The sequence below is a fragment of the Sphaeramia orbicularis genome, chromosome 5 (genome assembly GCF_902148855.1).
Source record: "Sphaeramia orbicularis chromosome 5, fSphaOr1.1, whole genome shotgun sequence".
In the NCBI taxonomy this organism is placed as follows: Eukaryota; Metazoa; Chordata; class Actinopteri; order Kurtiformes; family Apogonidae; genus Sphaeramia; species Sphaeramia orbicularis.
This window is the reverse complement of record NC_043961.1, coordinates 42,488,602-42,503,560: the sequence shown is the minus strand read 5'-3', so window position 1 is coordinate 42,503,560 and position 14,959 is coordinate 42,488,602. Positions and strand designations below refer to the sequence as shown.

Below are 14,959 nucleotides of genomic sequence, written 5' to 3'. Positions count from 1 at the left end.
ACTTAAGAATGATCTCCACTGTCTGTGTATATCAAGAGGTAGTAAAGAGTATAAATACCCATCTCAGCGTTACCTTTCATGTTGCTCATTTTCAGTTTTCTAGATTATACTGATCTTTTTACCAGGTTACTATGTTTTGTCCTTACTGTGGACAAGATCTGGGAACCATTCCAGCTTTCTGTGGCTCATGTGGCTCTAATGTGCAATTTTTGCAAGGTGCAGACAACAGTAGGTGGACTTTAATTATTTGTTTATGCAGAATAGAGATTTAAATAAAATGCTCATATCCAGTTTTGTAATAATATGGATATAGTTCACATCATGTCTTTATGTAAAATGTATTAATGTAAATGTGACTTTTAACAGCTTGTGTTGTGTAACAAATTTACAGTGCTTGGTGATATAGTTAACCAAATCTTAGTCAACTGTGTGTCATTGAGGTGTAGATAGTGAGTTTCACTGCCATAGGGTAGAGAATTACCATATATGCAGATTCTGATGTTACATTTTTTTTTTCAATTGCTTACACACAATTTCAAAGCTCCATCTGTTTTTCCCAAAGCTCTACACACAAATTCAATTATTGCTCAAACAAAATTCAAAAAGTGCCCTATCGCTTGCAAAATGAAACACAGTATTCAAAATATTCTAAACATATCTCAAAATAGGGCTGCTCGATTATAGGGAAAAAAAATAATCACGATTATTTTAGTAATAATTGAAATCACGATTATTAAAAACGATTATTTTTTAACCTTAAAGTTGTTTATTTTTTTCTTGCAAAGCAATGTAAAATATACTCTTTAAACATAAATAAAGCTTTTAACCACTAAAACAAAATATGTTCACTTTTGTATGAAACAAAAAAAATCTTTGAATGCAAATAAGTGTACTGTAAATTCAAGTATGTTTCCTTTTGTAAATAAATAGTGCACTGTAATTAAACTGCTATAGACTTGCCATAGAACTGTAGCAATAAAAAAAAAACCTCACGTAAAGTGCAAATTATAAATTCAAGTATGTTCAATGTAGTATGAAACAGTGAATTCAGTGGCGTGCCGTGAGGTTTCAGTTCAGGCCTTCTGTATACATCAGCCATCTAGAATACGTGTAATGGTGCTGGTACAAACACAGAATCCAAATGCAGAACTCAAACGACAAAAATATAATTCAAAAGGTTTATTTATCACACACAGGTGAAAAATAATGAACAGTGACAGAATCTTGAGGATAATGGTAGTTGATATCCTTCTCTGATTCGTTCTCTGGATCGGGGGCGACAGCCCGTCTCCCCGTACGGTGTTTGGGGTTTCTCTCCCGACTAGGGAGAAGCAAAGGGAGGTCAGGGACGGAAACAGGTCATACACAGGCAGGCAAATTCTCGGGCGACAGGACATAAGGACAAGACAAAACTCACGTACCGATAGTCAGGGCGAGAAGGTCAAAACCAGGAATCAGGAGAGGCAGACAAAAACCAGACAGGGAGCAGGCAGAAGATGAAAAACCGAGGGATCCAAAAACAGGTCAAAAACAGGCAGGCAAACGAACAAACGAGGTCAAAACGCTGGTCTGAACTGCTAGAGTTACAAACTGGCGATTGACCTAGGGGAGAGACAGGGTTTAAATACACAAAAGGGAGGGAAGACAACTAGACACAGGTGAAGCAAATCAGGGCGGAGATAGGTAATCAGGACAGAGGTCAGGATGAACAGGGAACAGGAAGTAAAGACGACAGACAAGACACATGAGGGAAAACTTAACAAAATAAAACAGGAAGTGACAAACAAAACATAAAAGACAGACAAGACCAGACTAGCGTCTGGCAGCAGGTATGACAATACGCACGTTAGGGTTATACGGGTTAGGGTTAGGTTAATACGGGAGTTGCAGCATAAAGAGATTTGGAGACTGAAGACTGCATTTCGGATGAAGTTGTTTTTACGTGTTTTAGTTTTTCATAAGATTATGATAAAGGTGGCGGTGGTTAAACTTTAGATGGTTAAAAAGGTTTGTTGTGTTAGCGGACGGTGCGGAGACAACTACGAAACACTTTTTGCACGTGATGTGTTTTTGCTCTTCGTCTTCTTCATCAAACCCAAAGTGATTCCATACAATTGAATTTGACTTGCCTTTTTTGTTTACCAAGCACTTCTGCTGTGATTCTCCTGCTATTTTTCCAGACCGCTAGGTACAACTTTCCTCTTGAGGTGGACCTGCCGGCTAGCTGGCAGCTGTAGCTTAGAGGGGGGCGGGGCAGAGCAGCTCATGGTAGCTTGCGTGCGCGTGAATTAAAACAACTCAAAATTAATAATCGTTTTTTCTCGATTACATAATTTTTGTAATCGTTGCGTGTAATAATCGAAATCATCATTGAATTTCGATTAATTGCACAGCCCTATCTCAAAAGCAAGCATTTGTCTCATATCATAAACCCATTTTCCATAGTATTATGTACTTATGTATATCATTTACACTCTGTTGCTCTAAATCTAAAGCTCTTTTGTTTTTATGGATTTTTTTTTATATATTGCCATATAAGAGTGAAAATACAGTAACATGCAAATCGAACTCAACCCAAGCAATATTGGAACCAAAAATATTTAATTTTCTGAATAAATCAGTTGCTGTTATGAGTTCAGTTTTGTACAGCACATAAGAAAAAACAAAGTACACCAACCACCACATATGGTGATACAGCAACCAAAAAATAGAGATTCGTATGAAAAAGAGACAGAGAGAGAGAGTGTGTGTGTGTGTGTGTGTGTGTGTGTGTGTGTGTGTGTGTGTGTGTGTGTGTCGATGAGGGAGAGCTAGTTGGGTGTGTATTTAGGGTCCATCTCTCCTCCTGGCTGGATCTGGCCACAGTACTTCATCCACATCGCATGCTATATTTTCTCTTGCCAAACAAGGAGGAAAGAACCTTCTTGTGTGGTGTATCCAACCTTGGATAGAGGCAGCATCAATGTCACCACATGCTTCCTCTATTGCCTGGAGAAGTGGCAGGCGGGCATAGGGACGGAAATCATACACTTTCCAGCGCCATGTTGAAAAGAATTCCTCAGTTGGGTTTAGGAAAGGTGAATATGGAGGCAAGTTTACAACAGAAAAAACTGGATGGTTGACAAACCAATTTTGGACCAACTGAGAGCGATGAAAGCTTACATTATCCTGTATAACCATATATCTACCTATTTATAGGCCAGTGTCAGGCAGTGTTTGGTTGGGGTTCAGTAAAGCAATTATTGCTTGCACATGTGAGGGCAGAGTCTGAGGCACTGATGAATAAGTGTGGCATTTTGATTGGTTGTGTTTGAAATAGGAAGTCAATTTACTTCCTGATAGATTTTTGTGTGGAAGGTAGAGAATTGTGTGTATTGATATGCAAAAAGTTAAAAGCTAAATTGAAAACTGTCTCAAGGCTGAGAATTAGTTTATGGTTTTGCTGATTTGATGTGGAGTTGTGAAGTCTGAGTGAAAGGTTTTAGAAATTGTGTGCTACATAAAAGTTTTTTGTGTAAACAATTGAAAAAAATTCTAAAGCGACAGTTCAACATTTTCAAAACAGGCACTGATAATTAAAGGTAATGTATTTACTCATATGACTATGGACATTGTAAAATCTATATAACAATATGCCACTTGGCCAAAAATGTCGAACTATCCCGTGAAAGATGCTGCAAAGTCTTACTCAGCTAGTTGAGTCCAAGCAACACATAACACAAAGACTATGAATATGTTTTCACTCCCAGGTTTGATGGAACTGACTGTGGGTTTTGTCATGTCGGCTTCTGGACTTTGTCTGTCTTTTCTGTTTTGTTTGTCATTTCCTGTTTTATTTTGTTAAGTTTCCCTCATGTGTCTTGTCTGTTGTCTTTACTTCCTTTTGTGTTCACCTTTCACCTGATTACCTTGCTCCTCCCTGATTATCTCCACCTGTGTCTCATTGTCTTCCCGCCCTCTTGTGTATTTAAACCCTGTGTCTTCCCCTGTTCCTTTGCCAGTTTGTGCTCTACAACTTGTTTGTGTTCACTAACCAGCGTTTCTTGGATCCTGTTCGTTTGTCTGCCGTGTTTGACCTGTTTTCGTCCTTCGACCACCGATTCTGCCTGTACCTATCCTGCCTGCTTGTTCTCGACCTGGTTCGCGTACCCGACTCTGTCTCTGCCTTCTCCCTTTAAATACCTCAGCCTCCACTGATTACCTGTGCTTCGACCTCCGCCTGGATTACTACCGTGAGTCTGCCTGTCCCCCATGTACCGTTGCTTGTTTGACTGCTTATCCGTGTATGACCTGGCCTGTTTTTTGACCACCCTCTGTTTGTCCCTAGTGGGGATTCCGTTGGGGTTTTCCCGGCTCGGCCAGGCCGGTCGTCTGCTGTATTCACCCGCAGCCCAGACGTTTATCCCCGGAACCAGAGGCTCCACAGAAATTATATTATCTCTGTGTTGTACCTTATTCTCTGTGAAAGTGTTTAATAAAAACACTAAACCTTATTTACTTGTGGTCTTGCTTTTGGGTTCAGCCTTTGTACTTAGCCTCTCACAGTACAAACTGGCCAAGAGTATGAACCCAGCAGACCTAGACCAGGTCCGGGAAGCTATCCGCCTACAGGGGCAACGCATGGGGGGACATGAGCAGCTCTTGCAGTCCCTTATGGACCAGATGTCTCAGCTGTCCTCCCAGATTTCCCAGCTCACCGGTAATCAGGCGTCCGCCCAGAGTTCCCCGAGCGAACCTGAACCCTCAGATCCATCTGTGAGAGCCACGGAGGAACCTAACATCCCTCCTCCCTCAAAGTACTCTGGTAACCCGGACACATGTCGAAGTTTTTGTACCCAGATTCGATTAATTTTTGATTCTCAACCCAGACGCTTTTCTTGTGAGTCAGCTAAGATTGCTTATGTAGCAAGTTTGTTGGAAGGACCTCCATTAAGTTTTTTCAATTCCCTCATGGAGCAGAATTCCCCCCTAGCTCAGTCTGCATCTTGCCTGTTGGCCGAACTTAAAAGAATATATGATCATCCTATTCGTGGCCAGCAGGCTGCGATGAGACTTATGAGGCTGAGGCAGGGAGACCGATCAATCAGACAATATGTGAGTGAGTTTCGCTCTTTGGCAGCTGAGTCGGGTTGGAATGAGGCAGGATTAATCACTGCTTTTCAGTCAGGACTGAATCGCACCATTGGGCGTGAGATGGCGCTCCGTCGGGAACTACGCACTCTGGATGACGTCATCTCAGCTGCCATCCTGGTCACGGACCAATGGGGCATCTGGCAGACTGAACCGTCTGGGTTTCGACCAGCTGATAGTGACAAGAAGGTTGTAGATCCTCCGTTACCCGTACCGGAACCTGGCCAAGCCTTGAGGCAGGAGCCGATGCAGTTGGGCCGCACACGTCTCTCCGCAGAGGAGCATCGCCGCCGTCTGACAACCGGACTGTGTCTTTACTGTGGACAAGATGGACATCGGGTCGCCAGCTGTCCGCTGAAGCCCAAAACTCCGGCAGGTGAGGGCGCTCTCTTGAGCCATACTGTGTGTATGCTCAACACATCTCGGGTGCAGCCTATGGTTTGTTTGTCTTCTAATTCTGTCTCGCTACAGCACTCCGCCCTGATAGACTCCGGCTCAGACGCTAACCTCATGGATGAGAGACTGGCTAAGCAGCTAAACCTGGAACTGGTACCGGTGCAGCACCCCCTGGAGGCACGGGCTTTGGACGATCACATCATCTGTCGTGTGGTGCTGCGCACTCAACCAGTTACTCTTCAGTTCCAGGATGGTCATTCAGAGAAGCTTAGCTTTCATATCTTCCACTCTGATACTCAACCCCTCATATTAGGTCACCCGTGGCTCTTACTTCATAACCCCCGGGTAGATTGGAAGACAGGAGAGGTCTTGTCTTGGGGAGAGGCTTGTGTGGACCATGGGGTAAAGGACCGGTCCCAGGGTCTCCCATCCGCTCCAGTCCAGCCTGTTGTGGCTTCTGTGGAGGCCCTGAGGGAGCCAGAGACTGATTTTCCTGCCCTTAATAAGGTACCAGAATGTTATCATGACCTGAAAGAAGTTTTCAATAAGGCCCGTGCCACTGCTTTGCCTCCTCACAGACCGTATGACTGCGCCATAGACCTGCGCCCTGGTACCAGCCCCCCTAAGGGAAGGTTGTATTCCCTGTCGGGCCCGGAGACAGTCGCCATGAAAAAATACATCGACGAATCATTAGCAGCTGGTTTAATTCGGCCCTCATCGTCTCCAGCCGGTGCTGGTTTTTTCTTTGTAGACAAGAAAGACAAGAGTCTCCGCCCCTGTATTGACTACCGGGGCTTAAATGATATCACTGTTCGTAATAGGTACCCATTACCACTCATGTCATCTGCTTTTGAGCTATTACATGGTGCGAAGGTTTTTACTAAATTAGACCTCCGTAATGCCTACCATCTGGTCAGAATCAGAGAAGGTGACGAGTGGAAAACGGCATTTAACACTCCCAGTGGGCATTATGAGTACTTGGTCATGCCATTTGGTCTCACCAACGCCCCCGCTGTTTTCCAAGCCCTGGTAAACGATGTACTGCGTGACATGCTCAATGTTTTTGTATTTGTCTATTTAGACGACATCCTGATTTTTTCCCCGGATGTCGAGTCACACGTCCATCATGTCCGCCAAGTGCTCCAGAGACTCCTTCAGAATCAGTTATTTGTAAAAGCAGAGAAGTGTGAATTCCACCGGCCATCTGTGTCTTTTCTGGGGTTCATCATTGCAGAGGGACGTGTGCAGATGGACCCGGAGAAGGTTAGTGCAGTTAGGGATTGGCCTACCCCTAGTTGTCGTAAGGACGTCCAGAGGTTCCTTGGATTCGCCAACTTTTACAGAAAGTTCATTAGGGGGTTCAGTAGTGTGGCTGCCCCCCTGCATGCTCTAACCTCTCCTAAGTCTGTGTTTAGATGGGGTCCCGAAGCTGAAAAAGCCTTTAGAAGGCTGAAGGACGTCTTCACTTCGGCCCCCGTTCTGTCAGTCCCGGATCCAGCTCTCCAGTTCGTCGTGGAAGTGGATGCTTCTGACCTGGGGGTCGGTGCGGTCATCTCGCAACGGTCGCCTAAGGACAACAGGCTCCACCCTTGTGCCTTCCTTTCCAGAAGATTGACTAAAGCAGAATGTAATTATGACATCGGCAACCGGGAGCTGTTAGCCATAAAGGTCGCGCTGGAGGAATGGCGACATTGGCTGGAGGGAACGGAAGTGCCGTTCCTAATATGGACTGACCACAAGAATTTAGAGTACCTGCGGACCGCCAAAAGACTCAACTCTCGTCAGGCCAGGTGGGCATTATTCTTTACACGTTTCAATTTCTCACTCTCCTATCGGCCGGGCTCCAAGAATGTGAAGCCCGATGCCTTGTCCAGACTGTTTGCACCTGATACAGCCAGTGTGGAGCCCGAAGCTATTTTGCCTGAGTCCTGCGTGGTGGGGGCGGTGCGTTGGGAGATTGAAAAGTCTGTTTCTGAGGCCTTAAAGGCTTGTAACATCCCGGCTGGCGTCCCGCCAGACCGTCTGTTTGTTCCCCCTAACCTCCGTCCACAGGTGATTCACTGGGCCCATACCTCTAAGCTGTCCTGTCACCCGGGAGTCCAGCGAACCATGTTCGTCATCAAACAGCGCTTCTGGTGGCCAGCCATGGAAAAGCTGGTGGCGGAGTACGTCGCGTCCTGTCCCGTCTGTGCAGCATGCAAGACCTCCAACAAACCCCCGGTTGGTCAGTTGCATCCGCTTTCCGTCCCTAGTAGACCCTGGTCTGATGTGTCATTGGATTTTGTGACAGGATTACCCCCGTCTGAAGGTAATACCACTGTTCTGACTATTGTGGATCGATTTTCTAAGATGGTCCATTTTGTCCCGTTACCCAAGCTCCCCTCTGCTAAGGAGACTGCAGAGGCGGTTCTGTTTCATGTCTGTCGTCTGCATGGGTTCCCTAAGGACATTGTTTCTGATAGGGGCCCTCAGTTTGTCGCACGTTTTTGGCGTGCTTTTTGCTCCCTCATCGGGGCATCTGTCAGTTTGTCCTCGGGCTACCACCCCCAGTCTAACGGTCAGACTGAGCGGCTCAATCAGGTGTTGGGGGCCGGTCTTAGAGTTTTGGCCTCCCACAACCCTGCATCCTGGAGCCGCCAGCTGATCTGGGTGGAATACGCCCACAACTCGTTACCCTGTGCTTCCTCTGGTCTGTCTCCATTTCATGTAGTTTTTGGATATCAACCTCCTCTGTTTCCGGCCCTGGAAAAGGAAGTCAGCGTTCCGTCAGCCCTGGCTCTGATAAGGAGATGTAAAAGGACCTGGATTCGTGCCAGACAGGCTCTGCTTAAGGCGTCTGGCATCTACAAGACTGCGGCGGACCGGCACAGGACTCCAGCTCCGGTCTACCAGCGTGACCAGCGTGTGTGGCTGTCGACCCGGCATCTCCCTTTGAGGGTGGAGAGCCGAAAACTGGCACCCAGGTTCGTGGGTCCTTTCCCTATATCAAAGGTTATTAATCCTGTCTCTGTACGCCTCAAATTACCCAGGACAATGAGAATTCACCCGTCGTTTCACGTCAGTCAAGTCAAGCCCGCAAAGGAGAGTCCGTTAGTCCCCCCCACCCAGCCACCTCCACCGCCCCGGATCATCGATGGGGACCCAGCCTACACGGTGCGCCGGCTCATGGCAGCCCGTCGTCGAGGGAGAGGGTTCCAGTACTTGGTGGACTGGGAGGGATACGGCCCTGAAGAGCGTTCCTGGGTGCCCGCCTCCTACATTTTGGACCCGGACCTGATTCGGGAGTTCCATCAGCGCCACCCGGAGGTTCCTGGGCCGTCCGGTGCCGTCCCCTAGAGGGGGGGGTACTGTCATGTCGGCTTCTGGACTTTGTCTGTCTTTTCTGTTTTGTTTGTCATTTCCTGTTTTATTTTGTTAAGTTTCCCTCATGTGTCTTGTCTGTTGTCTTTACTTCCTTTTGTGTTCACCTTTCACCTGATTACCTTGCTCCTCCCTGATTATCTCCACCTGTGTCTCATTGTCTTCCCGCCCTCTTGTGTATTTAAACCCTGTGTCTTCCCCTGTTCCTTTGCCAGTTTGTGCTCTACAACTTGTTTGTGTTCACTAACCAGCGTTTCTTGGATCCTGTTCGTTTGTCTGCCGTGTTTGACCTGTTTTCGTCCTTCGACCACCGATTCAGCCTGTACCTATCCTGCCTGCTTGTTCTCGACCTGGTTCGCGTACCCGACTCTGTCTCTGCCTTCTCCCTTTAAATACCTCAGCCTCCACTGATTACCTGTGCTTCGACCTCCGCCTGGATTACTACCGTGAGTCTGCCTGTCCCCCATGTACCGTTGCTTGTTTGACTGCTTATCCGTGTATGACCTGGCCTGTTTTTTGACCACCCTCTGTTTGTCCCTAGTGGGGATTCCGTTGGGGTTTTCCCGGCTCGGCCAGGCCGGTCGTCTGCTGTATTCACCCGCAGCCCAGACGTTTATCCCCGGAACCAGAGGCTCCACAGAAATTATATTATCTCTGTGTTGTACCTTATTCTCTGTGAAAGTGTTTAATAAAAACACTAAACCTTATTTACTTGTGGTCTTGCTTTTGGGTTCAGCCTTTGTACTTAGCCTCTCACAGGTTTCCAGTTTCACTGGAGGAACTGCGGCCATTCGAGGCTGAGGCAACACACAGTCCATGTGGAGATCGCCACCTCCAGTCACGCTTTGAGTATCTACAGAGACAAAGTGGTCTAATGTAGCCAATGACCTGGGACACCTGTGTGGAACTTTATATCACATTGAAGAACATGGATGATTTATAACAAAACTGAAAATACAGGTAATAACTTTTGAAGTTTAGACACTAAAGGTTAACATCACAGTTTGTTATACAATAAACAATTTAGTACAGTCCAAAACCAGGTGAGTTTTGTATTCCAAAGTCCATATCCTTTTGAAATTCTTCATAAGTCATTGACAGTGGAATTTCTATTGTGTTTGCACAGGTTCTGCTGCATGGGAAGCAAGACGCCCTCTGAAACACCAGCTTTGGTCTTGGCTTGATTCCAGATGGGGGCAGAGAACGGAGTCCTGTGGCAAACATCAGGATGTCAGAGAGGGAGAGTCCTGTTTGTTTATTATTATTATTGTGCCTGTTACAAATTGTGTTTTATTAAAGCTGTCATTCATAAAAGATGAGAGAAATGGAATGACATGCTATTTTAATAAACCTTCTGTATCGAGGAGATCATCTCTCCAGAATGCTAGTACTCTGGCTTCTTCTTGGCGTCTCGTGGTGCCTTGTTCACTGAGTTGAACCTCAAAAAGATTATCCAGTGTTGTGGATGTCATCTGTTCCACACTTGAGCACATAAATGTCTTGAATATAGATGAATGCTGTTCCAAAGCTTGAATCACATTAAGTGCTTAAAGCCCATCCTTGAACCTACAAAATATTCAGAGCAAAAAAGAAAAGACTCTAAAATGCTTAGAACAATAGCAGTATCAGAGAAGACTGGTAACATTAAAGGGATAGTTAAACATTTTGGCAATATGGCCTATTGCCATAATCACTATAGGTTTATGAGTAGGTACATTATCCTTAATTATCATTGCCTATTTTGAGATGGGGGGGGGGGGGTCAAGCTGCTCAGAGAACAGAATGGTATGAGTCACTTCCATTCTCTGCCCAAATACTGAATTATTGCTTAAAGCATACGACTTACTTGATACTTCATATAAAGTCTAAAAAAAGCACATTACCTTTGTATTGGGAAATGGCTGCGGTAAATGAAGTACCACAGCATGAAGTCCTTTATGATTATCTTCTTGTCCCCTACAACATTTGGGTACTGAAGACAATCAGCAGTCTGCAACAGACTTGAATGTTTGTCGATCACTGCATGCAGTTCATCCAGTGTTGCTGCACTGAATGTCTGGGAGACAGTTACCATACATTTAAGTGAAATGCCGCCAACTTCCAACACTAAAAGATACAGGTGGAAAGAAATAAAACAATTTTCAAATTGTCCATGCCATAAAATAGGAAGGAGGGACTTATTTAAGCTAATGTTCCAAGATGGTGCCAATTGGATTTTACTACAAAGGGCTGGCTTGTTAGATTACAAGTATTCAATATTCATGTTTTAAAAAAGAATAGAACAATACCTGAGAATGGAGATTTGGTTAAAAAAATAAAATTCAGGGGCCCAATGAGTCAAAATTTTGTTTCAGAGGTTAAGATAGACTGTAAATAGACAGTTGAGAAAGGTGTTGTGTGATAATAACACTTTGTTAGCTTTGTTGATTTGACCATAAACCTCAAGCAAGGCTGCTCTCATGGTATCATCCATGATGTCCTCAATCCTTGCTTCAACATCAGTGGTCAATTTTCCCATGAGGTGTCATAACTGCAGCCAGACGTTAGTCTGGTTTTGTCTGTCTTTTATGTTTTGTTTGTCACTTCCTGTTTTATTTTGTTAAGTTTCCCCTCATGTGTCTTGTCTGTCGTCTTTACTTCCTTTTCCTTGATCGTGCTCACCTTTCCCCTGATTACCTGTCTCCGCCCTAATTTGTGCCACCTGTGTCTAGTTGTCTTCCCTCCCTTTTGTGTATTTAAACCCTGTCTCTTCCCCTTGTCAGACACCAGTTTGTAACTCTTGTAGTTCTTACCAGCGTTTTGACCTCGTCTGTTCGTTTGTCTGCCTGTTGTGACCCGTTTTTGGATTCCTCTGTTTTTTGCCTTCTGCCTGCTCCCTGTCGGTTTTGTCTGCCTCATCTGATCTCCTGGTTCTGACCTTCTCGCCCTGACTACTGGTACGTGAGTTTAGCCTTGTCCTTATGTCCTGTTGCCTGTTTGATAGCCTGCCTGTGCATGACCTGTTTCCGTCCCTGACCTCCCTTTGCTTTTCCCTAGTCGGGAAAAATACCCCAAAGGCCGCTCGGGAGACGGGCTGTCGCCCTCGATCCGGAGGACGAATCAGAGGAGGAAATCCCCAACCGTTATCCTCAAGATTCTGTCACTAATATTATTTTTACACCTGTGTGTAAATAATAAATCTTTTGAACCTTATTTTTTTGTGTCAGAGTTCTGCATTTGAATTCAGTGCTTGTACTAACGTTATCACATGAGGTGGTTGTAGAGCATTTTCAACAAGTATCGAGGGCCTGCACTGTAACAGACTACTGTAAAAAACAGTAAATTTTGTACAGCATCATGCTGTTATTTGTAAATACAGTATAATGCTGTAAACAATGAGGTCTTTAAGGTGCAAATTTTAAAAAGTAAGCAACTACAAAATTTGACAGTATTATACAGTATTTTCTTCAATCCCTTAACTGCTGTCCACCCATAACTGGTCTGAACAAAGTCATCTGGCATCAAATCCCACCATCTCATTTAGAAAACCACTCCGCTCGTCTGGGGAACGTAGTCTGGTGGTCCCCAGACCTTGTACAAGACAATCCAGGCTCTTTTCATGGGTCGTTCCACGTTGGTGGAACGCTCTACCAAGTGCTACAAGAACAGAGTCATCCCTGCCTATCTTCAAGAAGCTCCTGAAGACCCAGCTCTTCCGAGAGCACCTCCTGTCCTAGCACTTTCAAACATTCCATTTTAAATATTCTAATAAGGTTTTTCCCAGGACAACCACAGATTCTTTCACGATTATCTCTGGACCTGCTGCGGTGGTCCGGCCTCTTCCCTGCCCTCATCATCACCACTCACTTATCCTCAACCGCCTCCATGTGTCTCCCCCTACTCCCCCCTTCTCCCCCTCTCCCCCAGTCCCTATCTCTATCGCTCTCTCTTTTTCCCCTTCTCTACTCTCTCTCTTTAACCCCAACTGGTCAAGGCAGACGGCCATCCTCCAGGAGTCTGGGTCTGCTCGAGGTTTCTGCCTGTTAAAGGGAAGTTTTTCCTCGCCACTGTCACCAGTCACAAGTGTTTGCTCCTGGAGGATTCTGTTGGGTTTCTGTAGAATTGACTTAGAGTCTGGTTTTGACCAACTCTATATATAAAATGTCAAGAGATAACTTTCTTGTGATCTGGCGCTATATAAATAAAATTTGATTGATTGAGTGATTTAATTGGTTTTCCCCTGTAAGTCGCTTTGGAAAAAAGCGTCTGCCAAATGCGTAAACATAAACATAAACATAAACATAGAAAAGATTCAATCCAATGAACGTTAACTATAGACTTGCTGCATCAAAGGTAAGTGGTTCTTTTTTGAAGCAGAAGGATAAAATAAAAAGAGAAAATAACTGAGGATGGCTATTTTCACCTGGACTTAACCCTATACAGCACAGGGACGGAGATCACCTGATGCTTCTCTACCAACACTGCCATAACTCCATCCTGCTCCAGTTGTTCATTTATAAAGGTAATTGTGATTTTATCAACGTAACTGTGGCATTTTGGGTTCATTAAACATTAAATTGCCTCCATAAACTGCATTCACACCAGACGCAACTTGCACAGTATAACACGCGTGATAATACTGCATATTTCAAGGTGCTAACCATGTCCAGCAAACATGTAGCTAATTTAAGTTGAAGCATACTTGCTAGCTGCGAAGTGGACACCATTAAACTAAACAGCGTGTCAATTTACATGGTTCTATATAATAATGTCATCTCTTGTTTGAGCTTTTTCTAGAAATATTCATGATTTTGTATTTTAAAATGTAACTTGAAATGTTAAAATCCTAGCTTTTCGCTGTGTTATAATGTAAATATTACATTAAATACATTTTACAGTAATATATTGTTTCTTGGAATACAGTAGTTACTGTAAAATGCAGCAACTGTGGCTAACAGTATTTTACTGTAAAAGGAACATTATGTACAGCCCAGTACCATAATACTTCTTACAGTAAGAAACTGTAGTTGTAGATTACAGTAGAGATACTGTAGAATAGCAGTAGCATGCTGGCAACTCTAGCTGCCAGTATTTTACTGTTATTTAATGGTAAAATTTGTTACAGTGTGGACCACCATGGACTATTGATGTAGCGATCCTCTTCCCAATGTGAAACTATTCATCATCTCTGGCAGCTGTTGATATTTTACCATCAATTAGTGCCACTATTAAAATCAGTTACCAAACACACAGGAAAACGCACATCAGGGTTAATTTCACTGGATTCAGGTGCAGAGCTAACACCAGATGTAGAATTCCCAGCATGAATTCCAAGATTACTTTCAGAAATGTAATGTGCTTAATTTAAATCTGAATCACTTTAGTATCAACGCAGTGTTTAAATGTCTTTTTGATGAAATAGCTTTATTGAATTAAATGTTTACCTGCACAGTCAAACATGAGAAATTTCCTATCTTCTGGACCATCAAAGATTCTCCGTAATCTAAGGCAGTCCATCAGCAGGGTAAGGAACTCCCATTTGGGACCACCAGTGTCTACTGCATCCTCTGTTCGTCCCTCATCATCAGTGAATTTAACCAAAATTTCATGGGATGGATCATATGTTGGTCACTTGAAGCCTCTGAGTACTTCATCCCATATATTTGCCCTGTTGATGTTGAACCTGCTGTATGATGTATTGGTAATCTTGGAGGCCAGTTCTGAAATAATGTCTACAGTACTCAAGCTCAAATCCTGTGGACTGTAAGAGAATATCAGCGCAAAATTTCCAACACTGGAGCCCAAAATAAGAGTGAGGTACTAACTAGTAATAAATCCTACCTTTCCTTTGCAGGGTAGTCTGTGTGGTCATTTGTCTCAGACTCACTGTCAACAACTATAGGTGCATACATGTTGGTGTAGTTGCTGCAGGGAAAGAGTTCATAGATTCAGCTGTAAAATACAAATTTAACTGTTTGTGTCTGTTCAGTTGTTTGTTTTACACAGGATGACAAACCAACGATACCTGAATATTTAGTACATTCTTACACTGCCCAGAAATTTTCAAAATGTGTTTGTTGGAGTTCTGATGTTA

The 14,959-nt window shown here is 44.2% G+C and overlaps 1 long non-coding RNA gene across 1 annotated transcript; it reads right to left on the bottom strand.

The window, feature by feature from the left end:
* Positions 1–13,992: 13,992 nt before the first annotated feature.
* LOC115418957 (uncharacterized) lies at positions 13,993–14,776 on the bottom strand. Its single transcript, XR_003935381.1, has 3 exons — positions 14,707–14,776; positions 14,310–14,626; positions 13,993–14,060 (listed from the first exon to the last, which is right to left on the bottom strand). It is a non-coding gene; the product is annotated as an uncharacterized LOC115418957 (long non-coding RNA).
* Between the last annotated feature and the right edge of the window lie 183 nt (positions 14,777–14,959).